The 11,099-nt window shown below is 37.0% G+C and overlaps 1 pseudogene; it reads left to right on the top strand.

Annotated features, from left to right (window-relative positions):
• Nucleotides 1-298: 298 nt before the first annotated feature.
• On the top strand, nucleotides 299-397 carry LOC130025861 (uncharacterized; annotated as a pseudogene).
• Nucleotides 398-11,099: the final 10,702 nt, after the last annotated feature.

Here is an 11,099-nt window from a genome sequence, read left to right as displayed (position 1 = left end):
AACAGCAAAAGGCTCTAGTTTAATGGTCTTAATGAAGGTTTCAGGGAAGGGCATTAAAGAAGACTCATATACCATCTTCCAAAAGAATTATTTTGTAAAACTGATGCCTTGGGTATGGTAAAAGATAATATGGTAAAAACCATATTTTTCTTTCTAGGACATTAAAGTTCTAAATCTATCTATTGAAGCTGCTTTGAGACACATTCCTTGATTTGGAATCACTGTCTGCCACAGGAGTGAGTAAGGACAACACTCAAAGTAATAAGAAGAGAAAAATATGGAAAAATTAACTCATAAAATGTTTGGTAACATATATACTAAAATTGAAATGATACAGAGATTAGCATGGTCCTTGCACAGAGATGACATGCAAACTTGTAAAGTGATCCATATTTTTGTTGCAAGAAGAATTAACAGGGCGACTTTAAGCTAAGACAATCCACACAAGTACAAAAATTCTACATAAAGATAGCACAAATCCCCATCACAACAATCTCCTCAATGTCACTCGACTAAATGTGCCAATTCAGAGGCACAGAATGGGAAGATGAATTAGAAAACTGAACCCAACATTCAATTGCCTGAATAAACACTTCTGAACAATCAAAGCAACCATGGGCTCAAAGTCAAAGGCTGGAAAACAATTCTTCAAGAAAGAAAAGAACACCTCCACAAAGCTGGAGTGGACATACTAGTATCAGACCATATGGACTTCAGGCTATAGGTTATAAGAGAGAGTGAAGGTCATTTCTTCATGATCATGGGATCTGTACATCAGAAAGAACTCACCCTCCTCACTGTAGGTGCTCCTAATGACAGACCAGCAAAATACTTAAAAATAACTTCTAAAAGACTTAAAGAAAAACATTGAGAGCAACACAATACTAGTTGGAGATTTCAACACTACTTTGTCACTTCTCAATAGATCAAACAGACTAAAGCTCAGCAAGGAAATATTTCTTAAGGGAAGTAATGAACAACCTTTGGCTTAGAGAAGACATCAAATGGGAAATAAAAAGTTTCAGGAAACAAATGAGAACGAGGACACGAGCTACCAGAACTTGTGGGACACAGCAAAAGCAGTGTTAAGAGGAAAGAGTATAGCTCTGCCAGAATTCATCAGGAAGAAAGAAAGGGCCTACATGAATAAATTAGAGCTCAAGATTTTGGAAAATGACCAACAAAAGTAGTCCAAACTCGGCTGGAGGAAGGAAATAATAAAACTTTTACCAGATATCAATGAGCTAGAATCCCAAAATACAATCCAAAAGACCAATAAGAGCAAAAGCTGGTTCTTTGAGAAAATAAATAAGATCAATAAACCACAAGAAGCCTCTCAAAGAAACAAAGAGAAAGAATTCTAACAAATGGAATCAGAAATGCAAAGGGGCATATCCTAATAGAAAATACAGAAATTCATAGGATCATCAGAGATTATATTGAGAATCTTTACAGCAGGAAATGAGAGAATCTTGAATAAATTGATAAATTTTTGGATTCCAATTACCTCCCAAGGCTGAACCAAGAAGATTTGGAATACTTGAACCTATCACTACCAAGGAAATTGAAAGGATGGTCAAAAGTATCCCCCCAAACAGAATCCCTGGCCCAGATGGATTCAATAGTGAAATATTTCAAACCTTTAAAGAGGAAATGCTGCCAACATTTATCAAGATTTTCCAGGAAATTGAAGAATCATAAATACTCCCAAATAGTTTCTATGAGGCAAAGATCACCCTAATACTCAAATCAGACAGAGACACCACAAAAAAAGAAAATTACAGACTTATTTCCTTGATGAATACAGATACACAGATTCTCAAGAAAATACCAGCAAAGAGAATCCAGAAACTCAACAAAAGATCACACACTATGACCAAGTAGGTTTATCTTGGGGATGCAAGGATGGCTTAACATTCTCTAGTCAATCAACAGAATACAACATCTCAATAAAATAAAGATAAAAGTCATATAATCATATCAATTGATGTAGATAAAGCATTTGATGAGATCCAGAACCCATTCATGATGAAAAACTCTCAACAAAATGGGAGTTGAAAGTACTTTCCTAAATATAGTCAAAGCAAATTACCACAAACTTAAAGCAAGCAGTATTCTCAATGGGGAAAAACTGAAGGCTTGGAGCAGAAATCAATGAACTAGAATTCCAAAATACAATCAGGCACAAAACAAGTTACCCACTCTCACCACTCCTATTCAACATAGTACTTGAAGTATTTGCCATATGATTTCGGTAAAAAAAAAAGATATCAAAGGCATCCAGATAAAAAAAGGAAGAACTCAAGCTTTTGCTATTTGGAGATGACATGATACTATACTTAGAAAATCCCAAAGAATCTAAAAAAAAGCTCCTGGGAACAATAGATTTGTTTAGTAAAGTAGCATATTACAAAATCAATATCTGGTACTCCATGGCTTTCCCATATATTAATAATGAAAGAGAAAAAAGAGATAGAGAAAAAACAATCCCATTCACAATAATACCTCAGAAAATCGAGTATATTAGAATCACCTAAAAATGTTAAGGATCTATACCAAAAAAAAAAAACTTACAAAGCTCTACTTTACGAAATAAGAGAGTATATGAGGAAATGGAATCACATCCCATGCTCATGGATTGAGAGGTTTAACACTGTCAAAATGGCAATACACCCCAACACTCTATAAAGATTTAATGCACTTTCTATAAGGATACCCATAACATTTTTCAAATAAATAGATTAAACACTCTTGAAAGTCATACACAACAATAAACTCCCATGAAGAGCTAAAGCAATCTTTGGTAAAAAGAAGAAGGGAACACCTTCCCCAGCTTCAAACCCAACTACAAAGTTGTAGTAATCAAAATACCATGATATTCAGATAAAGACAGGCCTCAGATCAATGGAATATAGTCAAATATCCTGACGCTGGCCCTCAGATTATTATTACCTAATCTTTCATAAAGAGCTCAAATACATCACATGTAGCTTGCCAGGCTCTGCCGTGAGGGCTAGATACTCTCTAAGCTTGCCGGGCTCTCCAAGAGGGGCAGAGAAATCGAACTCGCATCGGACATGTTGGCTGCGTGCAAGGCAAACGACCTACTCGCTATACTATAGCTCCAGCCCATTAGATGTATTCGATATACCAAACACAGTAACAACAAGTCTCATGATAGAGACTTTACTGGGCCCGCTCAAGCAAATTGCAGCCAACATGGCCGACCCGAGTTCGATTCCTCTGCCCCTCTCGGAGAGCCTGGCTAGCTACCGAGAGTATCTCACCCGCATGGCACAGTCTGGCAAGCTCCCCATGATGTATTCCATATGCCAAATACATTAACAACAAAGTCTCCAATGGAGACGTTCCTGGGCCCGCTCGAGCAAATCAACGAACAATGGGAGGGCCTTTACCTTTACCTTACCTTCATAAAGGCTCAAGAAATATGAAATTGAGGCATTTGGGGTCTTTACAACTATTACCATTGTAATCATCAGGTTTCCATTTGACTTCTGCAATGAATATCTGTTACTTACGGTTCACTTATGACTTAAGCTTGTTGATGCATTGAAAGTTACCCTGAGTTTTGATCCACTTCAAAAATGGCTACTTGAGTTTTTCCCAAGAAATGTTTTTGGAAGGAAAACTTTATTGAAACTCTGTGACTTAAGTTGTTTATCTAAAATGTAGTTACTAATAACTCTAAGAATAATAATGCATACATGAATATAATTTTTACATTTCATACGGTTTACATAGGAGGAAGTATAAAGAAAACATAATGAAAAATATGTATCACAGAACTGAAAAAGAAGTATATAGATATCAATGAAATCTGGGCTCTGTAGCAAGCAGCATAGTACAGTAAGTTATTGAGAGCAGACCCAAGAGTAAGCCCTGAATAACAGTGGATGTGGTCTCAAACAAAACCAAATGAAACAGTCCAATAAGGTTATTAATAAATTGTTCCACATATACAATATGAAAAGTATATTCTATTTTAGAAAACGATGCTAGCCAAAAAATGGAATAGAAGGTGATTTTTGAGTACACACTGTACCAGTCCATCAAACAGAAAAGATTTACCAGTAACTACATAACAAAAAGAAAATAGGAATAAAAGTGATTGTATTTCATAGTCAAGAAATGTTTTAAATGAGTAAAATACAGAAAAAACTTCGTATGTACAAAAAAAATATTCTCATCAATACCTTTGACTATTAACCAGCAAACAACACCTGTTAAAATAGCATAGGATTTCACTTTATCACACAAGACACACAAAAGACCATTTAAAAAGTGATCATAAAATATTACAAATTTAATTTCAACACCTAGATTAGAATTATATTTATCAAACAGGAAAACGTTCTTCTCAATGTTTAATAAATGAGCACCAAAATCCAATAAAATATCTTTAATGTAGGAAAACTCAGAATTCACAAATATGACAAAAATATGTAATTAGACCTGTGAGACTTGATTTTTCTATGTCTTCTTAGGATCTAAAAACAGATGTTGACTATTATCAAAATACTCTCATATTAGGAAGAAAAAATCACATGAAATAACATTTGTAAAGATGACAAGCAGCTTTAACCTGGAACCTACTTACGACACAAATGAATCAATTCTCCTGATTCAAGTTAGAATAAACCATTTTTTAAAAATTTTAACAGGCTGCCTGTACGTGTACTTAAAAACCAGAACCTAATAAAAACATTGAAGATTTATTGTCTTCAACCCCCCTCGATAACCACTATTAGCTATATATGGGAAGCATCATCTCTAAAGCGTGTTTATATTGCAAATTGTCAAGTACCAAGTACTGTGTTGTAAGAGATAATAAGGAAAAAAGCCAGCAAGGATGGCTTTCTGATAAACTGCTTTTCCTACTGGTACCCTAATCAAGGCATAGTATACTTTCTAGTCCTGGCATTTTTTGAAGTAAATTGCTTTGACTTGTTCTCAGTGTATTTATCTCAGCATATTTAATATATATTCTTTCTTTTTTGATTTTAAATCTTTGGTTCTCTTCAACATTCTGTCCAAACGGTTTCCCCTTCCTTGATAATCGCCGTCCATGTTCTTTCTTTTTTTCTTTCCTATTTTATTCTCCCTCATATCATCTTGGTTCTATTGGTCAATGTTTGAAGAAAGTGATCCCAAACTTTCTTAACTTTGAGGGCTTGCCTCTCTACCACTCAGCACTCCACACTTTTCCCATGCCCCATATTTTCTTATTACCTGGTTTAAATAGAAAACTCAAAGATAAATGATTATTACTGTGTAATAGCACTATATTTAAAATACTGAAGTATAAATACAAGTGGAGAGACCATTACAGAGAAAACTTGCTAGTATATATTAACAGTTTTCCACAGCATCTACATTTTCTGTTTCTGTCAAAATACTGTCTCTGATTTATATTTTTTCAATGGATATCATGTAAAATTCTCTATTAAAAACAAAAAGAAACACAGAGAATCAACACTCATACATATATATGTGTATTTGAGCTTGTAAACATTTCTAAAATATAATGTAATCAATGAGGAAAAGCACTTTGTATATGAGAGAACGAAAGCCAATGTCAAAAATCACACAGCAAATGTCCAAGTCAAGCTAAAATGAGGCTTATAAAATTCTACTTGAATACTTTCTTTCATTACTACATATTGTTTTTACTTGACTGCTAAGTTTAGGGATGATATATCTAATAAAAAGCGTTGAAATGTATTATTCTTTACCTGCCATGGTCAGAGAAGAGGAAATACCGATGAAAGGTATATGAGAAGAGGAGACGGTACGAGAGTATGTCTGAACACTGAAGCGGCTTAAGACCACAAGTGTCCAGTACAGATGACTGGTCACTGGTGATTGGTCATTGGTCACTGGTCACTTGCCATGATGATTCAAATTTTTTTACAAACAATTGCATGGGGACCCCAGATTCTACAAGTTGGTAGTTGGATGGGTGGGAGAATGATGTCATAAAGTAGGCAGTTGAAAGGTAGAGGCTAGCCAATCAGGAGGTCAGATTCCCAAGAAGAAGACCGGATTGGATAGAGAGAGAGGTAAAATGAAGCAGGCTAGGGAGATGGAATCCTACAAGACAGTTATAACAGTTTCACCTTCGTCAGACTCTTCTGTTAGAAAAATACTCCCATTATACTCAATTGCTTAGCTATTTCATTAAGCAAGAAAATTACGAAATAATCGTTTATATTGCACTGTTAAAGAAACAACATTTGGTATTACTATTCCAAACAGGAGACGTTCCCAACTCCTCGCCAGTGCCAGGGACTCTTTCAGGAGCCGCGGCCGCTGTCACCGCCGCAAAATATTTTCCCACTACGTATGCCATAGGAACCATAAGCTACCTTCTTAGATGGAAACTTCTCTATTTTAGCTCAGCCACTAGAAACACAGTAGCCAATAACTCATAAGCCTATCTCAACTCACACTGCATATCAAGCAGAATAGTAACAGTGAACGTGAAGGACTAAACCACACCTCTCACAATGGTAAAGCAACGAAAAAGCCCACCAAACTTTCATATTGAAGAGTCTAGCCCAGATTACACCAACAGTATTGTAGTGTTAGACAACCTCTCTGACAAGGAATTCAGAAGGGAGCTACTTAGGATGCTTAGGGAATTAAAAGAAACAATGGAAACCAATGCCAATAGAAGACAAGAGGATCTGAAGGCAGAAATGAGGAAAATGCAATCAGAAATGTCAGACCTGAAAAATCTCGTAGGCGAATTGAAAAGCTCAGTGGAAGGCCTCAGCAGCAGAGTAAGAGTGGCTGAGAACAGAATCAGTGAGCTCGAAGATGAAGTTCAGAGACTCTCCAGAAAAGAGCAGAAAATGGAAAAGAGACTCACAATTCGGGAACAGATGGCAAGAGAAGATCGTGATGAAGCCAAGAGGGGTAACATAAGAATTATTGGAGTCCCAGAGGGACAGGAAGAAAACCTCGATGAAGAAGAAACTGTCAAAGAAATCATTGCTACAACATTTCCAGAGCTGAAGAAAACTTGTGACCACATTCAGGAGGCCCGAAGGGTACCAGCTAAAAGAAATCCGAATAAAAATACCCCAAGACACATTCTGATCAAAATGACCAAAACCTTAGACAGAGACAAAATTCTGAAAGCAGCAAGATCGAAGAAAGAAATCTTTTACAAAGGAGCATCCTTAAAATTCACAGCTGATTTTTCTGATGAAACCCTCATGGCCTGAAAACAGTGGTGGGACAGAGTGAAAAAACTCAATGACATAAATGCCTCCCCCAAAATACTTTTCCCAGCAAGACTCTCATTCATAATAGAAGGAACAACACACAGTTTCACAGACAAACAACAGCTCAGGAACTTCATAGACTCAAAAACATGGTTACAAGTACAACTAAATGGGCTACTTTAATGCAAGAAAGGCCCCTCAAATACACCAAATTTTAACAGAACAATGGGACAAAATCCCATAACAATAATCTCTCTCAATGTCAATGGGCTAAACGCACCAATTAAAAGACATAGAGTGGCAGGATGGATTAGAAAATTGAACCCAACATTCTGCTGCCTGCAAGAAACGCGTCTCAACAGTCAAAGCAAACACAGACTCAGAGTCAAAGGCTGGAAAACAATCCTACAGGCAAAGAGCTCCCATAAAAAAGCTAGGGTAGCCATCCTTATATCAGAGCACATCGATTTCAGAGTGAGGAAGGTCATAAGAGACAGTGAAGGCCATTTCTTATTGATCAGAGGATCTGTACAAGAGGAAGAACTTACAATAATAAATGTATATGCACCTAATGAGAGACCAGCAAAGTACTTAAAACAACTACTCATAGATTTGGAAAAAGACATCAATAGCAACACAATACTAGTGGGAGACTTCAACACTGCTTTGTCACCTCTTGATAGATCAACCAGACTCAAGCTTAGCAAGGACATACTTCATTTGAGGGAAACAATGGAAGAAAGGGACTTAGTAGATATATACAGGACACTTCATCCACAAAAAGCTGAATACACATTCTTCTCTAGCTTACATGTAACATTCTGCAAGATAGACCACATGCTGAGCCACAAAACATGCGTCCATAAAATTAAGAAGGTAGAGATTGTATCAACAATCTTCTCAGACCATAATGCGCTGAAATTAGAAGTAATTCACACACAAAAACAGAAAACTAAATCAAACACCTGGAAATTAAACAGTGCTCTATTGAACAACGAGTGGATTAGACAGGAAATCAAAGAAGAAATCAAAAGATTCCTAGAAACGAATGAAAATGAGAACACGAGTTAACAAAACTTATGCGACACAGCAAAGGCTGTGTTAAGAGGAAAGTTTATAACTCTACAAGCATTCCTCAGGAAGGAGGAGCGAGCACACATAAGTAACCTAACCTCACAGCTTAAGAGCTTGGAGAAGGACCAAAAAAATGAGCACAACCCGAACAGGAGAAAGGAAATAATAAAACTCAGAGCAGAGATTAACGAGATGGAAACCCAAAAAACAATCCGAAAGATCAATGAAACCAAAAGCTGGTTCTTTGAGAAAATTAACAAGATCGATAAGCCTCTAGCAAAACTCACAAAGAAAGGGAGAGAGAAAACACTAATAAAAGTCCTGGTCCGGATGGATTCACTAGTGAATTCTTCCAAATCTTTAAAGAGGACTTACTCCCAATGCTCTTTAATCTTTTCCACGAATTGAAATATCAAAAACACTTCCGAACAGTTTCTATGAAGCAAATATCACACTGATACCAAAAGCACACAGAGATACCATAAAGAAAGAGAATTACAGGCCGATATCCCTGATGAACACAGATGCAAAGATCCTCAACAAACTACTAGCAAATAGAATCCAACTACTCATCAAAAAGATCATACACCATGACCAAGTAGGATTCATCCCAGGGATGCAAGGATGGTTTAACATTCGGAAATCAATCAACATAATCCACCATATCAACAAAAGAAAAGATAAAAAGCATATGATCATATCAATAGATGCAGAGAGAGCATTTGATAAGATCCAGCACCCCTTTATGATGAAAACCCTAGCCAAAATGGGTATAGAGGGGACCTTCCTCAATATAATTAAAGCCATCTACCACAAGCCTACAGCACGCATCATCCTCAATGGGGAAAAACTGAGAGCCTTCCCTCTAAGATCAGGGATGAGACAGGGATGCCCACTCGCTCCAGTGCTGTTCAATATAGTACTGGAAGTACTTGCAATAGCGATTAGGCAGGAAAAATATATTAAGGGCATTCAGGTAGGAAAGGAAGAAATCAAGCTCTCACTATTCGCAGATGATATGATACTCTACTTAGAGAACCCAATAACCTCCACCAAAAAACTCCTTGAAACAATAGACTCGTATAGTAAAGTTGCAGGTTATAAAATCAATACCCAAAAGTCCACGGCTTTACTATACGCACAGTGAGAGAGAAGAAAGCAACATGAAAAAAACAATCCCGTTCACAATTGTGCCCCAGAAAATCAAGTACCTAGGAATCAGCTTAACTAAGGAAGTAAAGGACCTGTACAAAGAAAACTACAAAACGCTACTTCAGGAAATAAAAGAGGACATGAGGAAATGGAAAGATATCCCCTGCTCATGGGTCGGGAGACTTAACATTGTCAAAATTGCAATACTACCGAAAGCATTGTATAAATTCAATGCAATCCCTATAAGGCTACACACGACATTCTTCAAAGAAATGGAGCAAACACTCCTGAAATTTATATGGAACAATTAAGCCCCCACGAATAGCTAAAGCAATTCTTGGGAAAAAGAAAATGGGAGGAATCAACCTTCCTAACTTCAAACTGTACTACAAAGCAGCAATAATTAAAACAGCATGGTACTGGAAAAAAGGCAGAAATGCAGACCAATGGAACAGGGTTGAATACACTGACATCTCCCCTCAATCATATGCTCATCTAATCTTTGATAAAGGTGCAAGTAATGTGAAGTGGAGTAAGGAAAGCCTCTTTAATAAATTGTGTTGGCATCACGGGACGGCTACATGCAAAAAATAGGCTCAGAACTCTGCCTAACAACAGGTACAAAAGTAAGATCAAAATGGACTAAAGACCTCAACATCAGACCAGAAACCATAAGGTACATTGAAGATAAAGTTGGCAAAACCCTCCATGACATTGAAGCTAATGGTATCTTCAAAGATGCCACGCCACTGGCCGAGCAACTGAAAACAGAGATAGATAAATGGGACTATCTTAAACTAAGAAGCTTGTGCACCTCCAAAGAAACAGTGACCTAAATACAAAGACAGTCTACAGAATGGGAAAGGATATTCACCAAATACACATCTGACAAGGGGTTGATATCCAGGATATACAAAATACTGGTTAAACTCCACAAGAAGAAAACATCCAACCCCATCAAAAAATGGGGCAATGAAATGAACAGAAACTTTCTCAAAGAAGATATCCGAATGGCAAAAAAGCACATGAGAAAAGGCTCTACATCATTAATCATCAGGGAGATGCAGATCAAAACCACAATGAGATACCGTCTCACACCTCAGAGACTGGCTCACATTAAAAGAACAAAAGCAACCAATGCTGGCACGGATGTGGCGAGAAAGGGACACTCCTTCACTGTTGGTGGAAATGTCCACTGGTCCAGCCCTTCTGGAAAACAGTATGGACGATTCTCAAAAAATTAGAAATTGAGCTCCCAGTTGACCCAGCAATACCACTCCTGGGAATATATCCCAGAGAGGCAAAAATGTATAGTCGAAGTGACATCTGCTCTTGTTTGTTCATTGCAGCACTCTTTACAATAGCCAGAAACTGGAAGAAACCTGAATGCACACGAACAGATGACTGGTTAAAGAAACTTTGGTACATCTACACAATGGAGTACTATGTAGTAGTTAGAAAAGATGAAGTCACGAAATTTACATACAAGTGGTACAATATGGAAAGTATCATGCTAAGCGATATGAGTCAGAAAGAGAGGGATAGACATCGAAAGATTGCATTCATCTGGGGGATATAAAGTAACAAAGTATGAGATTAATACCCAAGAATAGCTGAAATCAG

The sequence above is a fragment of the Sorex fumeus genome, unplaced genomic scaffold (genome assembly GCF_029834395.1).
Source record: "Sorex fumeus unplaced genomic scaffold, SorFum_2.1 ptg000032l, whole genome shotgun sequence".
NCBI lineage: Eukaryota > Metazoa > Chordata > Mammalia > Eulipotyphla > Soricidae > Sorex > Sorex fumeus.
Note: the sequence above shows the minus strand (reverse complement) of the source record. Positions and strands in the feature narration are given on the sequence as shown.